Source organism: Mytilus californianus, unplaced genomic scaffold (genome assembly GCF_021869535.1).
Source record: "Mytilus californianus isolate M0D057914Y unplaced genomic scaffold, xbMytCali1.0.p SCAF_10, whole genome shotgun sequence".
In the NCBI taxonomy this organism is placed as follows: Eukaryota; Metazoa; Mollusca; class Bivalvia; order Mytilida; family Mytilidae; genus Mytilus; species Mytilus californianus.
The window spans coordinates 64,358,753-64,377,974 of NW_026262582.1; the positions used below are offsets into that span (position 1 = coordinate 64,358,753).

Genomic DNA, 19,222 nt, shown 5'->3' on the forward strand with positions numbered 1-19,222 from the left:
AATAGAGAAACTGAATCCAGTCAATTAACAAATATTTTTTTAAATGACAACAAATATTATTGCTAATTTTGCGAAACATGTCATATAAATCTGCTATTTGCAGTGTTTTACCAGGAATATACACAACTCTTTTAATACAGGCGAGTTCTCACAAGACAGCAGCCATAGCAATTTCTCTTGGGAATTTAAGTTAATGAAAATGTGGCATGATTCCGAAATAATGTGATATAAATGGTGTCTGTCTTCGTTATATTTTGTGCAATAAAAGAGAAAATGAACTTCATCTTCAATATTACCAGAGTTACACTGATGACATAGTCATAGGTGTGGAGGCCGGGAGTACCCTGGTATCGTCCTATTTCAATCTGCAAATGATGAGATGACACCCTAAATTTTGTTAATGATCTCCTAAGCTCAAAATTGTTCATTATATTTAGATACATTTTGAAACCATAATTATTCTTAAATTTTGGTGCGGAGCTTCCCTTCTGAATTCTTGGTCAGTTGATCCAAATTTTTATACACGTCTCTTTCAGTATTTTCCGGATGTTATTTTTTTGGAATATTTTTCCCATCATTTACTTGCATATTTTCCTTACAAATGTATATCTTAAAGATTATAATAGAAAGATAGAAACTTTAGTAGGCAAAAATGATCAGCAACACAAGATCTACAATTAACACAATATTGAGGAAATCGTCCGACGTCTCCTTGGAATTATTGCCATTTAATGACGATTTTTATCATGTTTTGCTTTAAATGATAAAAATTAAAATAGATAAAAGAAACTTTAAATCACAAAAATGACCGATAAGGCAAGATCTACTAACAAGTCACTTGCATACCCATTTTTGTGTTTTGAGCAAAAACTAGAGAAGATAGAGAGAAACTACGCAGACCAAATGATCAGCAATACAAGATCAACAAAACAGAGATGTTTGTCATGCATTCTATTCTCGTCTTCTATGTATGTCCTTTGTTGAATATGCACATAGACCAAGGTGAGCGACACCGGCTCTTTATAGCCTCTTTTTAAAAGTATACCAATCTTTAACTAAATTCTAAGTACACGTATCCCAACCCAATGTATGTTCTCTAAGGTTCTAATAGTTTAATGGGTAATTCTTAAACAGATTACAAAACTATAAACGCCTAAAGAGTCTGCAGATAGTCCAAACCGGAAACTTTTGGAAAGATTTTGGCAACGTTTAAGTATTTATCGAATAAACAAAAATAAAATATTTAATCAAACCACAACTTTATAAAATAGATATAAACATAGTGAAGCTATTATATGTATTGTCTTTCGGATACAAATTATTTCATTTTGGTTAGCGTCGCCTGCCGATGTAAAAGTCAAAAACATTTAAAAAGGGAAGAGCCGATTACCCCTTGATTTATTTCAAACCAGGGCCATTTACAAAAAGTCTTTCAATCTTAAAGTTTACTTAGGGTTTTACAATAATTGTATTATTATTATGATCGCTAAATTTTAAACGTACCATCAACTTATATACGCCTAAAGCAAATTTTTGCTTTTTAGTATTTATTGCTAAAACGAATAAGATTGTCATCATTAGCCAAAACAAAAACTGTGTTAGAAGTAAAGCTATTTATTGTCTTTCGGACACTAATTCATTTTGCCTATCAACGGCCTTCGATGCAAAATTTTACAAAAACATGTAAAAGCAAATTTGTATCTTCAACAGCATGCATGCAACATGTAACGCTGAGTAGCATTTTGAGTTTATAGAAATTTATGTGTAAAAATGTTAAAAAAAAATTTGAGAATTGAAATTGGAAATGTGCCAAAGAGACAACAATCCGACCAATGAGTCAAAAACAGACCAAGGCCACCAATTGGTTTTCAACACAGCGAGAAAATCCTGCACCCGGAGGCGGGCTTCAGCTTGCACATAAAGAAAAATGTGTACTAGTTCAGTGAAAATGGGCGTCACACTAACTGCGAAACATATAAATGAACTAAAATTCAAAAAAAATATTTCAAAATATATAATTTAAACTTTTAAATATTACATTTCAAGTATGATTAATGTATGAAAAACACATGTTGGGCCCTGTGAGTGGAAAAAAAAAGATATTGAGAACTAGGCTCTAACCCTTGGCAATCTTGTATTACAATGCCTTCAACAGAAACATATAGTACTTAGTATAGTATTTTGATTTCAGAGGAATATATAAAACATTGTTACAATATATAACGTCATCTTCAATTTTAGATTTTGACCCTATGAGTGAAATTTATAAGTCTAGGGAAAATTGGCCTCGTCGCTTTCAAAGACTTCCCTTTTTTCCTAAAAATTGGAGGAAAGCCAAATGTTTATCAAGTGCCTGTGCTTTTGGCTATTTCTGTGGTTGACCTTACCTGCTGCCAACAATTAGGTTTCCATGCTTTACTGCTTGAAAAAAAAATAGTTAAACAAGTTCACGCTTATGAATGATTATCAAAATATCTTTATTGCAATCACACAAAGTCGAAACCAACAAAATAAACCACCAATTACTGAGGCAAAATAATTAGAAACTGATCAAACTCAATAAGTCTCACAACCTTATGTTTTGTGATTTACGAAGTCGTAGCAATTTTATCACATATTTTATATTTTGATATAAATCAAGTAAGGCGAGAAGTTACAATAATGTGCCGAGCATCGTGATAGACGTCTTCTTTTGGACTGATTCCTAGTGACTCATAAGATGGTCTACTAAACGACGACTTGGAGTGGGACCTTTTTTAAAAATAATCTAAATAACGTATACATATTACCGTCTTGAATGTTCGTGTAATATGTCTAATATTGGCTGATTGGCCTCAGTCATCATGCAATTCTAATAATCTTACATAACCAACCTTTCAAACTTAAAAGTAAAGATCATGCATCCTTATTGTTCAGATTGATAATATATTTTCCATTCGTCGACATTATCTCCGAATTAAAAAATACTATTGATCTGGATAACCGCTGTGCATACTTGAATGACAGGGCTAGTTTACCTATTAGATAAGTAGTAACCTCCCTTGGTAATGTGATGTTGTAATTAATCGTTTAATTTTCACCATCTATATAATATTTCATTGAATGAAAACACTTTCGATTTTTGTTTTCTGTTTTTGATATTTCAAAACGAAAAACAAATGGACGCAAATATACACGGACCAATAATCATTAGGTATGCTCGTAACAGAATATTAGGAAAGTTCAAATCTCACACGAGAGAATAGATAGATGTTGAATAGGCTCTTACAAGTTTACAGATCAAAACAATTAATACCAATTTCCTTATCATGACAACCTCTACGCTGCTGGTGGACAATCATTCACGAGAATATTATAAGCTCAGTAGTCGGTACTTCGTTATGATTTAAAACAAACCGTTCATAAATTTCCGCTTTATAGAATTAAAAATTATACAGAAACTAAGGTTTCAACTCTCTCAGAAAACATTGACCACAAATGGACTTGGCTATTTTTGTTGGGTCTGTTTTGGTCATGAATGTCTTTACCTGTTTTGATTCTTATTAATCTATGGCTTAAAGTTAATTGGCTTTGAAGACTGTTGAATAAGGGAAATCCAGAAGAGCGCTTCTGACACATGCATTTTATAGAGAGTTGTTATCATTTTTTTCATGCATATTATATTATGATTTAATTTTGGATGTAACGCCTCCTCTGATTGGCTGACATTGTTTTGTATATAAGCTCATAGACATAATTTTGTCATGTTACCGTGACGTCATCAACGTTTTTTCATGATTTCCGTCTTAAAAAGGAATTCAGAATTAAATCATAAGGAACGACTGTAATATTTTTTCTGTCTATTCGAATTAACATCAAAAATGTGGTGCAAACTTTAATTCAACCCGCTACGCGGGTTATTCAGTGTGCACCACATTTTTGATGTTATTTCTTCATAGACAAAAAAAAATATTACAGTCATTCCTTAACTTTAAAAAATGTAGCTCAAGCGTTTCATATAGTTCATAAAAATTATATGATTATGATTATATACTGTCCGTTAAAGATGATTATATTATTAATGATAATCTTTAGAATACCTTAAGTTACATTTATCAGACAGACTTTTTAAAGGCCTAAACGAATCGATCGAAATGAATATAAAGTACATGAATGTACATTTTAAAGAAACTAGGGCGCAAGTTTCATACCAGGAAAGTCGCCTCCCGAAACATCAATACTAGTATAATAATTAAAAAAAACTTGCATTTGGAAGTATCTTGGGGGAAATTAAAGATGTTAACAAAGTTACAATGCGTATAAATGAAAGAGTAGAAAGATTTGAAAATACTGTAAATCAACGACATAACCTAGGAATATTGTCGTTCATCAAACACGGAATATCAACAGTTGTACAGATAGCTTAATACATTTTTCTGCGACCGTTTGGTTGATACTTTGACTAAATTATCATGTGGTAATAAGCTATCAATTAATTACAAAAAAAACTGTTAATTAATGAATGACTATTATTTATTTTGAATTTATTGAACCATAAAATTAATTTTTGACTCTTCACATTGAATAATCCGCGAAGCGGATTATGTAAAATGTGAAGAGTCAAAAATTTATTTTATGGTTCAATAAATTCAAAATAAATTATTGCTATTCATTATAAATAAATTTCTATCAAAAATAAGGCTCAAAGACCTTTTTATATTATTTATATTAACAATAACAACGTACACACATGTTGGCGTATGAATACACAACGTCAGAGTGGGCGTGTCGCCATAAAAATTGACAACATTGAAAATAAAGGTAATTCTTTTAACCAATCAGAAGACAGTAAATACACCAAATTTATTTATTAAATTATACAATTTAAAAGTATGTTTTCTGACAGGGGCATTATCATTTCATAGACAACACATTGTATGATCTTACAAGGGGTAGTGTAACTAGAGAAGAATAGATCTTACATGAGGTAATGTAACTTGAGAAAAATGATCTCAAATAAAGTAAAGTGAAAAAACTTTATTGTTTTGGTCCATTTTTCTCTATCCTTTATTTTTTGGCACTTTTTTCTACAGTATTATAGACCATCATACCTTGTGTGTTTTCTTAATGGAGGTACAATAGGTCTGATTAAAAAATATGTCAGTTAACTTATTTATGGGTTCAGTAACGTATCGGGTAGAAAAGATAATTGGAGTTCTTTAAGGGAATAGTATAGAACTTTCTCCTACTCAGTAAACAAAATTAACCTCAAAAAGAGAGGCAAGAGATACCAGAGGGACATTCAAACTCATATGTGGAAAATAAACTGACAACGCCATGGCTAAAAAGAAAAAGACATACAGACAAACAACAGTACACACGCACAATAACATTATTGGTATCTTTAAACGGGAACAAAGTATAGAAAATATAAGCATGCTTTAAGTAAATGCAATATAGGTATCATGACTCCTTAAACCATTTAAGTTGATGACATTGTCTGCATAATACATGATTAGTTACATAATAAATATATTTAAGACCAAATTAATTAAAACAACACGTTATATAAATTCCATGTGTCCAAAGCGCTTTTATGGATTAACCTTCATCAGGAACGCTGAAAGCAAAACATTTGAAAGCCAAAGATTTATAAAAACCGAAACAATTGACGAGCTATATGACCAAAAAGAACCTTAAACAATAGCTAAATCCCTCTAAACTACGTATAAAACTTCGCATGAAAAATTGGTCATTATTTCATAATACATTTTTGTTCGCTATAACGTATGGAAAATAGAATCAGACACAAGAAAAAATCTCTTTTCTCGATTCGCACTTGATAACCACCGACTTTGACAAATTAATGTTTGAATCATATATGTTTAATAGAAACTGATGAAAATTTACAATGATTATTGAGTCTTGTAATAAACGTGTTACCAAAGAAATCAATTTACATCTTCTAGATTAAATTAAATTTTACATACATAATCAATTCTCTTTATTTATAGATATATAAATAAAGTTTGACTCTTTATCATCTGCAATGTTACAACAGTATCAAAAATTTTAAATGCAAATCATCTTTAGTAAAGAAAAACTAATTGGTTCATTGCTATGTCATTATGTAATGTTCAAACAATCTAATGGACAAAAGAAGATTATGGGTAAACTTTAATAAGAGTTTTAATTTGTTTATGTCAATCCAGTAATGGGCATTGATTTCTAAACATAAACGTTGCATAAACTTAGAAGTTTTGGATCGATATATCTCCTGTTGGACTGCACTTCCGAGATAGTGTTATAAGATAGACAATACTTGGTCATGTTTTATGAATATTTAAGCCCGAGGCGTGTCGGTTTATCGTAGACTCATGGATTTTGAATGTCCCTTTGGTATCTCTCTTTCCGACAGATGAATAACAAATTATTTTGTATTTATATAAATTAAGGAATTCATGTTGAAGTTCAAATTAAAACATGTAAAAGATTATACAAATTAGTTCATGCCTACAGTGTTCTATCAAGATTTGCGGTATAATTATACTATCTAACAAAAAAACAGAATCATTAAGTATGCCTACGTTATAGTATGTCTAAAGTGTACTAAAACCAGATTATGGCATACAGTTCTAGAGTTTTTCAAATTACAATAATCACCAAAGATACTACACTTATACTGTCAATTTAGAAATACTGCAATGTTTTTATTATTGCAACAATTACGATTGGTGCGATTAGGTTAAGAAAAACATCGCATTTTAATTTGATGGCTTTATTTTTTGTCTAGCCTTGACGGAGTCAAAAAGCGAGTCATAGGTATGCTGTTTCCGCGGCGGCGGCGGCGGCGGCGTCAACATTGTATTAATTTGTGATTAGGTCAATGATATTTGATATGGAGTTGTATAAGCATTGGCATATTTCATTTTCATTTTTATTTTCATGGAGATAAGTTGGCCCTGTCCCTCTATCATGGTCTATTGACTGAAACTTCTGCTTAGTTTACAGGTTTAGTGGAAGGTCAACGATATTTGGTGTGCAGTTGTATTAACATTGGCACATCTCATTTTCCTGGAGATTGTTTAGACCTGTTCCTTCAGTCATGATTCATTGACTTTGAATATTTTGCATAACTTACATAGTGAAGTATAGCTATATCAATTACAATATTTGCATTTAGTATCGAAATAAAGAAAAAGGCGAGGCATATCTCTATATGGTAACGGTATATTTGAAATCGTAAAAATAAACTGGCATTTTTTTCAATTGTGCAACAATTGCAATAATGTGACGTCAGACGCACTTTTCGTCCACACAAGACTCCTTACTGCCCCTTAAAGTAAGAAGACCAAAAAATAGATACGAAGTGTAAGTTAATCAAAAACCAAAAAAGTTGTGCCAAGTACAACTTAAGTCAGCTATGCCTGGGGGTAGAACAACCTTAGCGTTTTAAAGTTTGCTCATTGTAAAAGTGTAGTAACTGTTATGAATGGAGGAAAAATAGCTTTTCACTATACCCTTTTCAAACACAATCAGGACGAAATTGTATCCAAGCGTACTCTTATAAAATATAGGCAATTAAAATATAGCGAATATGACATGAATATTCAATGTGCTTACTTCGTTCCGATTGTATTGATATAGATATAAGAAGATGTGGTATGACAACTCTCCATCCAAGTTACAATTTATAAAAGTAAACCATTATAGGTCAAAGTACGGTCTTCAACACGGAGCCTTGGCTCACACCGAACAACAAGCTATAAAGGGCGCCAAAAATGACTAGTGTAAAACCATACAAACAAGAAAACCAACGGTTTAATCTATATAAAAAACGAGAAACGAGAAACACTTATGAACCACATCAACAAACGACAACTACTGAACACCAGATTCCTGACATAAGACAGGTGCAAATAATTGCAACGGGTTTAAACGTTTTAATATGTACCAATCTTCTCCCTTATCTGAAACAATAGTGTAACATCACAACATAGAAAGACACACTATAAAATATCAATTGAAATGGCTTTACTCAATCAAAAGACATATTAACTCAAGGGAACATACACTGAACGAATAAATTTGATCTATGATACAATGTAAATACAAAATCAAAAAAATAAGGGGTGAATAAATAAAGACAACAGTAGTATACCGCTGTGAGATGTTAAATAATTTCATCAAAACAACATTAACCTTGAACAAAAACCCGCCATTTACAATAATATATTGCGTTGCTTGGCATATCCTTTACCCTGCATAGCAGTAAAACGGTGCTATAGTTCTGGTTTTTTTGTTGTTTATCATTGGAACATGTCTGCTCCGTTTAGAGTTTAAAAAGTTCACATATTTTTTTTTCTTGATTCAGTTGGAGTTTACTTGTATAGCCCCTTATTTCTAAACAAAACTCTATGTAAACGTAACACTTAGGTAAACTGAATTCTTTTTACTGTGAATAATTTTATCCTTCATGTGTTGAACAGTTCTATATTCAAAACAACATGTTTAAACCATATGAACTTTGGTTAGACAGGTTTCACTGACTGAAAATACCAATGCAATTAGTCTTTGTAAGTGTTACAGGACATCGGTAGATATGTGTTTAAAGCTTGTGATAATGTAATCTGGCATTGTTTCTGTTGATCTAAATAAGTTATTTCATTTTCATGTTTTGTAGCGAGGATTTTAACTCATGCTTTGATATTTTTTCAAGTTTGCTGTGTCATTAATCGTAGATATAATAAACCTGAATTTTATAATTGTTCGATTGAAACTTTGAATCGGGATGTCTAAAAGCAATTTAAGAGAGACAAGCTTGTAAGGTAACACAATTTTTATTTGTTTATAAGTCAATGTTAACTTTTGATGAGACGTACTAATATCATATTTTCTCAGTTCTTCGCAACTGGCTTCTGTAAAAAACAATACAATATATTCATTTGTTCAGTGCTGAATCAATATATTTCCAACCAGTAGGTAGAAGGCATATTTGATTGAACATTTTATACACGAAAGTAATAAATGTTTGAATCGTTGCGATAGAAAATAAATATAATTACTTTTTCTTTTAATATTACCTCCAGATCTAAGAGTTTTTCGCCATATTTTTTAAAATATTGTTATTTCTTATCTTCAATCCGAAGAATTGTTTATCTAAAGCCTACGCTCCTTGTTGTGGTGTTTTTTTTTTATTGGACCAGTGAAAAAGATGAAAATTAATGTGAATTCTCATAAATGTAACTTACGATAGTATCACGCATGCCTTAAGTATTGTTTTTAAAATTCATATTTTAGCTTAAATGTGTTGTCGTTTTTTTAGAGATGAATCGACAGCGCGTCTTCCCTACAATGTCTTCTATTTTTCGAATTGAAAAAAAATGGAAGTTTAAAGGGGACATAATTTTGATGAAGAAGAATCCTGACTGTTTAGAACTGTCTCAGATATAACTCCTACAATGATATTTATCAAAAGAAAAAAAGGTTTTCGCAGTTGTTTTATTTGGTATATGATAATGCATGGTAACAATAAGAACATAATTTCTTATTTACTGTTGATATTTATGGCACAAATTATACTTACAACATCTGTATCTTCTGCCACTGAAAGTTAAGTTAAATCAATTTTCAATTGTACAAGATGTACAATGTAATTTCATTTCATACGATTTTCTGTTTTTTTTTTATATAAACAATATGTGTATTGTCATAATATTATAGATCATATTATATTAACAGTGTTTAGCGCAATGAATCTTCCTTGATTATGATTTAGGTTTCATCGATAGTTTGATTACATTGAACATATCGTACAATGAGCCACAGCGCCGAATGAGGTTTTACCTTAGTGAAAGGTCCATTCCTTATAATACGGATACATTGTTGTAAAGTGAACCTTCTTTTATTGTTGATATTCGACAGGAAAATTTGAAATAACGTTCTCTTTTAGTATGTTTGTATATCCATGGTATATCCTAGCATAATGAAATGTTACGTCAGTTTTTATTAATTTTCGAAAAGTTCGTGCATAATTAAAATATGTTGTTTCTGAACATTTAAAATTCATGCTGTACTCTTATTGATTTCGGTGGTTTTAATATGTCCTGGAATGTTGTAACGTTGTTTTCCGAAATTGTCTTTTGTTATTAACAAAATTCTCAAATTGAGATTCATCCCGGTTTGTTTGAATCGTTACAAAGATCACAAATTATGTCGCTTAAATCAGTAAACAAAAGATGAATTTGAACGAGACATTGGAATGTTGCGAGTAAGAATGTATGGCACATACTGCAATCTAACTCATTTCTTCTATATGACAATTGAGGGACACAGACACGCCATCTAATTGCATGCGTCCTGTAAAACATCTAGGGACTAAGTTACGTCAAAACAGGCAAATTCGGCTGATGCAACTGCTCAATCGCTTTTTTTAGGGACTTTCCGTTTTGAATTTTTCTCGGAGTTCAGTATTTTTGTGATTTTACTTTTTTTCATGACGCCTACAGTCAAACATATACCCGGTTTAGCCCACAACAGAATTTCAAACCAAACTGTCCGAAATCTGTCAAATATATTTTGTATTGCTGTTATTTAAAATTCAATTGCGACTTATCTTTTTCACACATACCCTTGCCTTTACGGTATTGGACATTTATGATATCTTATACTGAATGACTATAAACAAAACATAGTATCGTTAAAATATTGTTTTACAACCTTGCTCATCATATCATGTAATCTCAGTTAATCTCAACTCTCCAAACTAAAATCACGTAATGGTGTTGGAAACCCAGACACTTTATCGAACTCAATTGGGGTTTTTAACCATGCAGAGTACAACATACGACCAAAATATCCGAAACAATATTTGGGCATTTCTAAAGGAACTTTATTTTCTTTTTAACAGGACATATTTCGAGCTAATTATATCTTACTTGCAGTTCAATGTGTTTAAAAACCGTTAATTTTGTAAACTCGTTGTATTTAGCAATTTTTGTGGTATCAAGCAGCTGCCTCATTGACATATATCCAACATTTTTTTTCAATGCGATAATCTCTACATTCTATAAGTAGTCAATTGGCTATTTCTATTGATCAACTGATTTGTAGATCTCGGTTTTCTTAATTATGTTTGATGTTTACATTTTTTGTTTTATAGTGTTATAGGCCTATACATACTAATATTTTCATGGACATTGTCAAAAGTAAAAAGTGGATATAAATGGTCATTTAAGAGCTAAATCTTCATTGGAGGGGATTGATGCGATAAGATCATTAACAAACTCTCTTTGTTCTTTTTTTTTTTGAACAGCAACCATATGTCCTATTCACTTTTTTGAAATTAATACACTACGGAATGAAGTATTGTCCATATTTAGAAGAAGACTGCAGAAAGATTCCGAAGACGGGCAAAGATTACGAATTATGATGGACGTCAGGCGTCAGAGCAGTTGTTTACATGTACCTTTGATTTATACCGTTCACTACCTATTTCAGTGAGTACAACATCTCTTTTTATGATAACATTCACCAGATACGTTCAAATGAAAGTAATATCTAAAAGACTTTAGAAAGAATATACATTATTTCCGTAAAGATATATCTAAAAATACCAAATTGCAAAATTCAATAATACAATGCATATCAAATTTGGTTTTGATTTGTTGTTTTATAAATAAAACTAATTTTATTTTTTCTACATTTTGTCTTGTACATGTTGTAGAGACTTTTTATTACTTACTATGCAGCTTGAATTTTGCATATTCCAAAAATGCATTAAAACAATCTAGCGATGAATAATGTATCTGTTTTATCTATATTATTGCTACAGATAATTTACTTACGATTTGATGCTAGATGGTCATTAAAGTTTTCCATTGATCCGACATTGGTTGGTCCTTTACCTACAAAAAATACATATGAGTTCTTTTTAACAATTCAAATTTGCAAGCAAACGGAAAAAGAACTCCTGGCAACTTTAGAAAAGTATCTGACAGAAACAACAGTTTCAACAGTTTTGAACAGTCCCAGCTTAAAATAGATCTTAGCCGTTTTACCCGACAGCAGTTCTATATAGAACATATTCTGAAGTTCTTTCCTAGGAACGTTTTGGGCAGCTTTTTTGATTGTTTAATAATTTATTTATTTATTTATTCATTTATTTATTTATTTATTTATTTATTATTTATTTATAGATTTATTGAGATGTTGATATTTTTTCTTAACGTAGTTAAACATGTTAAAATAAAATGCAGCTGTTCCTTTTCCTGAATGTCGAAAGGATGATGAATGGATATACAATCTTATAAATGTAAAACACCATTAAAAATTATTAACATTGACATATGTTGTACATCGTATGAATATGGAATATGTTGTGACGACTACCAAAGTGATAGAAGAAGGTGATTTCGAGAACGTTTTAATGGAGTATCAGGTAAAATCTGTAGAAAGCTGCAAAAATTTAAATGTTAAATATGAGAGTTTTGAAATGGAGTATAAACCTTTTCTCACCTGTCTTCTTTTATTTCTTAACTGGGAAAAACAACACATGTGCTAGAGAAAAATAGCCATCGATTTATAAAAAGTTGTGTGTTAAAACATTAGGTTATATTAGATGCAAGCCAAACGTTGGACTGACAACGGTTGTTAAAACCTTTGGATTTTTTTTATCATAGTTAGGTCGTTTAATTCATCTCGGATATTTTATACTTATTTCAAACTCAAATATCATTGAAAAAATGATTAACCTTAAGTACTTCAATGTGCACGGACGTTATAATTTTACAAACTCGAAACAATTTCTGTGGATATGGCCATTTTGGGAGTATATAATAATGATCTTTCACTATTTGCAGTATTGTCAAACATTTATAGGTTATCAGAATCTTTTAATTTTTGCATATTCATTTATGATTATACACAGCAACACAATACATAATTGTTTTTATATATTATGGGGCCGCCAAGTTCATCTAGAATATTTGATCATGATTGCCAAGTAAAGATCATAAAAATAATTTTCTTAAGGACTACATTCTGCAGAGATAACGCACGATATCTAAGACAGATACATAGAAATTGCATACTTAGTCCAGAAATGATTATCCGGTTGATACGAGTCTTTTCAAAATCATTATGAGCTCGTACTAAAGTTGCATTATATGTTAGGATAATTTTGTAGTTTAAAACAAAATACTGATAAAAAACTCAGATTATGAAATTTAAAAATCGAGGCAATTGACCTAATATTTTTCTTTCTGACATTTTGAGATGTTAACGATCTTTCACTCTTGACTGATACAAATAATTTAATAAATGTTTGTATTTAACATGTTAAACATACTAATCAATTATCTAACTAACAGAATGTATAGGATATTGTTTATATTTTCCTGATTGTTTGGTAATGCTTATTTTTTAAACCAATAATTTTTCATCAAAATTACTTTTATGAACTTTAGTTGTCAGCGTAAACGAAATTTTTTATGATATAAATACACTAAATGTGTATTATTGAAATGTAAATGGAACTATTTCATATCGGTTAAGAGTTAGCTTCTCTTATTAAACCGACCAGAAAACCGGTCATTAACGAACTTTTACATGTTAATGACCGGTGGGGCGTGGTTTCTCTGTTTAGAGTGATGTCAATTTTATATTGAAGTTACCGAATAGTTTACCATATGGTTTCGTTAATTATAAAATTATTGAAAGCTTTATTATGTATTCATATACTAAAATTTTCATTTAAATGAATGCTCCTCACTCTTTCCTATAAAAATCGTACAATAAGTCGAGTTTGCTTTGAACAATTTGAATTTATGAGATTAAAAAAAAACATAGTTCCTCAATGAAATAAACATAATAGTTTTTGAAGAACTGGTCATTATCGTGATACATTGACTGCCCGTAGAACAGTGGTATTGACTGCGACAGCGATAAAGACCTCGCCTTCGGCTCAGTCATTATCGCTGTCTTAGTCAATACCACTATCCTGTGGGCAGCCAATATATCACGATAATGACCAGTTTTTTCAATAACTATTATATAACTAAGTTCGTTAAGATCAATATATATATATATATATATATATATATATATATATATATATATAACTTACCTGTACCTTCGTCTAAATCTGGATAAAATGTGTCAGGAAACAACTTTCCAGTGTCAGTAAGAACATGCGCAAGCCAACTTTCTGGTGCTATAATTTTATGAAATAGAGATTTTGAAACAAAGCTTTTATTTCGTGTTATTAAAATCGGCGAATAAGAAAGTATTTTTAATATCCGGATAAATCCCAGTACAGAATTTCAGGTCGATTTTTAGAATGTCATGCTTTAACAAATTATTTTAATTTTAGTAGTTGTTAAATTAAGGATTAATTTGTTAGGGTGAGCTTTGAAAATTGATGTGAAAGGAGCCTGCACTGCTTATCTAATGAAAAATTTCAGAAATATTGGAAAATTAACCCTCTCCAACTTTGAACATCATAGTCTGTTTTCTACATTCAATCGCACGTGTCCATTACTTGACATTTTAACGAAGTTGCTAACTTTTATCAAACTTGCTTGTGTCCCCATGTTTTCACAACAGATGAATACGACCAAGACATTTTGACCAAGAACATAAAAAAAACCCATTAAGTTTAAGAACCTGACATGAAGGAAAACCTAATTTGCATTATTGACGCATCGAGTTAGAAATTTGACTCTTAAAAATCTTCAAATTTCCTGTCTCCGCGATGTTTTTTCTATGACCAGGTGCAACTGAAAATTCTTTTCATGCTTCGTTCTTTTTGTTCACTTTCATAGAAAACAAACATGAAATCCGAAAATATGTGATCTTTTTTATAAGGTTTTTTCATGCAGTTCATGATGACATGCAACTGTGTTATTTGGATAAAATATCGATTATCGGTCATCAATCAATAAGGACGAAATAACAAATTTGATAAACGAGTAGAGTTTTGCATCCTGATGTGGTAAGTAATTGCATAGTAATTGTAAAAGTGATACACATTAAAAAAAAATATACAACATTGATTCTACATCGAGAACTAGTGCCAAGCTACGGCTGTTTATTTCAACAATAAGTATTAACTTAATAGAAGTCAGGAGCCTGTAATTCAGTGTGTTGTTTGTTGTTGTATATCATATCTGTTTTCGTTCATTATTTTGTATAAAATCAGGCCGTTATTTTTCTCGTTTGAATTGTTTAACATTTGTCATTTCAAGGCCTTTATAGCTGACAATGCGGTATGGGTTTTACTCATTGTTAAAAGACGTATGGTGACGTTAAGTTGTTAATTTCTTCGTTATTTGGTTTCTTGTGAAGAGTTGTCTCATTGGCAATCATACCACAACTTGGTTGTTTTACATTAATCATTTTAATAGTGAAAGAAAGTATATATAGTAATTATTTCTTCTCAAATTGTAAAGTAAACTCCGATTAAGATACTCGAAGAAGTCCTAGTAGACACCTTGGGGTGAAATTCGGTTTGATTCGTAAGTGAGTATCCGATGTGTAGGTATTCTTAACAAGTACTTGCGTCATTTTATTCATCATGTTCATTGTTGATTTATATTTCCAAAATAGATTCACAATATTTGATTTTTAGCACAACTGACGACATGATCATATGCTGCATAATTGTCATTAAATTGCTTCATCGGTATCATGTAATTTTGTATTTAATGACTTTGATACAAGTCTTGGATTATCTTTATTTATTGACATACTTACACGCTCCAATAAGCTTTAAAATAGGAGAATATCATTTTTATTATCTAACGTAAGGGGGAGTATGATGTCTACTATAACATTTCTGAAGCGTCATTTGTAACTTTTCATGATGAAAAACCATAATATACTTGGCAAATCGGAGAAACGACAACAGTATAGTAAACACACATTTGCGTTCAGGAAACTTAAACCATAGGAATAAATTTCAGCTATTAAGGTAGATAGGGTGTCTTCCTCCATCTTGGATTTTGAAATACCTGAAAACAATCGGTCTAGATCTTTAAAAAAATGTGCAAATTTTGAGAGTAGTAGGTAATTCATGTGTAAGAATTTTCATTTCAATATAGAAAATGACATGTTTTATCATATTTATGGTTGTATTTTACAAAAAAAACAGAATACTTTTGTTTGATTCAATTTTTTCCAACTTTGCCACATAAGGGGAGGCAACTCAATTGTAAGGGCAAATAATTCAGATAAAGTTACTTTTACATAGAATGTGTTAGGAATTTACCTATTTTATTATGTAGCAAGAAAACGGGTCCCGTTTTTCTTATCTGAAAGCATAATATTAGAGCTATCTTCTCATATTTTATCTCAAAGTTCTAAAGTGTAGTTTTCTTTTTATGGCAGAACATTGGGTTTTCCATGCATAATCTATACACAATCTGTCAATTTTGCACAACCTGTAGCGTGAAAATAAGCCCCGTGACCCATTCTTTTTATTATTTTGTTTAAAAACCATGATATAAACTACATTCTGGCAAATTATTAAAAAATTCTATGGATTATAATTTAGACACCCCATCTACCTTAAGTTGTAGAATTAAAAGAACGGTCAATATTATATATATTAGTTCCTAAATTAGTAACGTCATACCAGTTGGGTGTTTTTTTCATAATAATTAAATCTGAAAGTGATATTTTCGAAAGTGCGGGGGAGATGAACGCATTAAGAAAAACAATTGCTTACGTAAATTGTAGAATTATTATTGCATGTAAATACATTGCGTATTATGACAAAAAAAATAAACAACACGTTATGAATTTCATGCGTTCTATGCGCTTTTCTGGATTAACTTTCATCAGGAACGCTCAATGCCAAATAGTTGAAAGCCACGGATGTATAAGAACCGAAACAGTTAAAGAGCCGTACGACCAAAAAGGACATAAAAATAGCCAAATGCATCTAAGGGCAACTTTGCCTAGAGAACTGAAACCTTAGTTTATGAATAAATTCAAAATTTAGAAACAGACAAATTTAGAATGGTTTGTTATAACTCATGTCAGTACCGAAGTACTGACTACTGAGCTGATGATGCTCTCGGGGACTGATAGTCCACCAGCAGAGGAATCAACCAGTGCTGTAAAAAATGAAAACAACACGTTTAAGTAAATTTTATGCTTCCGAATCGCTTTTCAGGATTTACCTTCATTAGGAACGAATATAGACATTAGAAGATGCAAGTTAACTCCAAAGGAGACAAACCAAAGGATGAACAATTAACAAAAATATTAGCCTCAGGATATTTCCTTTCACTTAACTGATTTTGAAGTACAAGAATGTCCCTTGATTAATACGCCGAAGACAATTTTTTTTTTAAACTATCATATTTATATGTAAAAATATAAGAAGGCTATTAAAAAAAACGCTTTCCACAAATATTTGAAATATAGCAGTCGAAACATATAAGAATGGAGTCCAACATACTGGACTGTTTTGAATTGCCAAAAGACAAGGTTGAGAATTCAATAAAAGTAAAATACTATAATTGCTCTTCTGTAAAAAATGAAAATTAGAAAGTTGTTTTAAATTTTGTGACTCACATAAGGTGAATTAGAATTAGAAAACTTTTTTTTCAAAATATAGTTTAACATTTTAAGTAGGAACTTGAATTTTAAAGGATAAAAAATAAGAATTGCAATCAAATAACCAGCATCGAAAAAAATAATGACGATAAAATGTAGCAATGACGTTGGACAATTTTAAACTCAAAACAAGCTTGTAGCTGATTTTTTTCATTGTTAAATAGTGCATGTTTAAAAGTATCATTTTAGCTTTTTTCATTTCATTGATTTTTTTTCCTTTATGATATAATTCGTACATGTCTCTGGACAAAACTAATTGAATTGTAATTAATTATATTGACATTATAATTGTGATGTAATTAATAATATTTGAAAATCAATTTTATTGCTATGATATTATTTACAATTAAGAATTAGTGCAATTGAAATGTAATTATTTACTTAAGCATGAAATTGACCCATAGGCTAGGAAAACAACAATTACAAAACAATAAGAAGGAAGCTGAGCAGTATGAACCCCATAAAAACAGTCATAAACTCAGGTCCTCCGGAAGGTAGATATTTCTGGCTCCACATGTTACACCAGTATTTTGCTCAAATTAGAAATAATCAGGTACGACGGCGCTTTTTATGATATTATATTCCGGAAAAACGTTGATTGTGTGCACTGTAGCGTAATTTAAAAGAAGTTCTAAATACAATGCTGCATACATTGTTTGTATTTTCCGTCAAATGAAATTAAGATTCTATTGTATGTTGTTTAATATGATTATTATATTATAAAGAAATGTGTGAAGCATTAATTGTCGAAAATCTTAAATTGAAAGACTTCACAACGTAGCTAAAGAGAAGCGAAAAAAAAAAAAAACAAACAAAAAACCAGTTTACAAAACAAAATATAGAAAACTAAAGACTGAGAAAAATAAAATTACAACATGGACATACAAACCTGATTAAAGATAAAGCTTGGCAGATCTATGAAAGCGAGGAATATTTTAAAAATAAAAGTTCTATTGCCAGATTAAATGTGGTCGAATTTGGAAAGTAAGGGAATATATGCCATAATATAGACTGAAGTAAATCATTTGTTCTTATCCCTAATATATTATGCATTCTGCAAAATACATTTGAATAAAGATTGATACTTACAGGTTGTAATTTGCCAACTGAAATTACAAAATGTTTAATAGATAATATCTTCAGTAAAATCTTAATCGAACTGGTTTCGAAGACTCCAGAGTATGATTTGTACCTTCAATTGATATACGAATTGGACTTGGCCGTTGCCTTTTCCGTAGCAGTGTCTATGTGCTGGTTTATCAATAAAATGTCTATGATACTGTAACCACAAGCATGTTATAAAATAGACAAGTAATTAAAACAAATCAGACAACGATGGGAGATAATCATATGGTCTTAAAGTCATATGAAACTTCAAATCTAAAAAAAAAGTTGAATATGTTTTAAATACTTGAATGGTTAATTTTACTACAAAATAAGTGTATGTGAACTTTCTTGTAGAAGAATATGATTATATCATCCAAAACTTCATATAAGAACTGCTATTGAATTCTTGTCTTCCCGTACACTAATTCGTCGATATTTTCCCCTATGCAGTGACCTTTACTTCAATACCACTCGCTAGAACTTCGGCCACCAAGTGCAAGTGCGAAGGGAAAAT

The 19,222-nt window shown here is 30.7% G+C and overlaps 1 long non-coding RNA gene across 1 annotated transcript; it reads right to left on the reverse strand.

Moving 5' to 3' along the window:
• Nucleotides 1-8,857: 8,857 nt before the first annotated feature.
• Nucleotides 8,858-11,879, reverse strand: LOC127718390 (uncharacterized). Its single transcript, XR_007989808.1, has 3 exons — nucleotides 11,826-11,879; nucleotides 9,566-9,585; nucleotides 8,858-8,897 (listed from the first exon to the last, which is right to left on the reverse strand). It is a non-coding gene; the product is annotated as an uncharacterized LOC127718390 (long non-coding RNA).
• Between the last annotated feature and the right edge of the window lie 7,343 nt (nucleotides 11,880-19,222).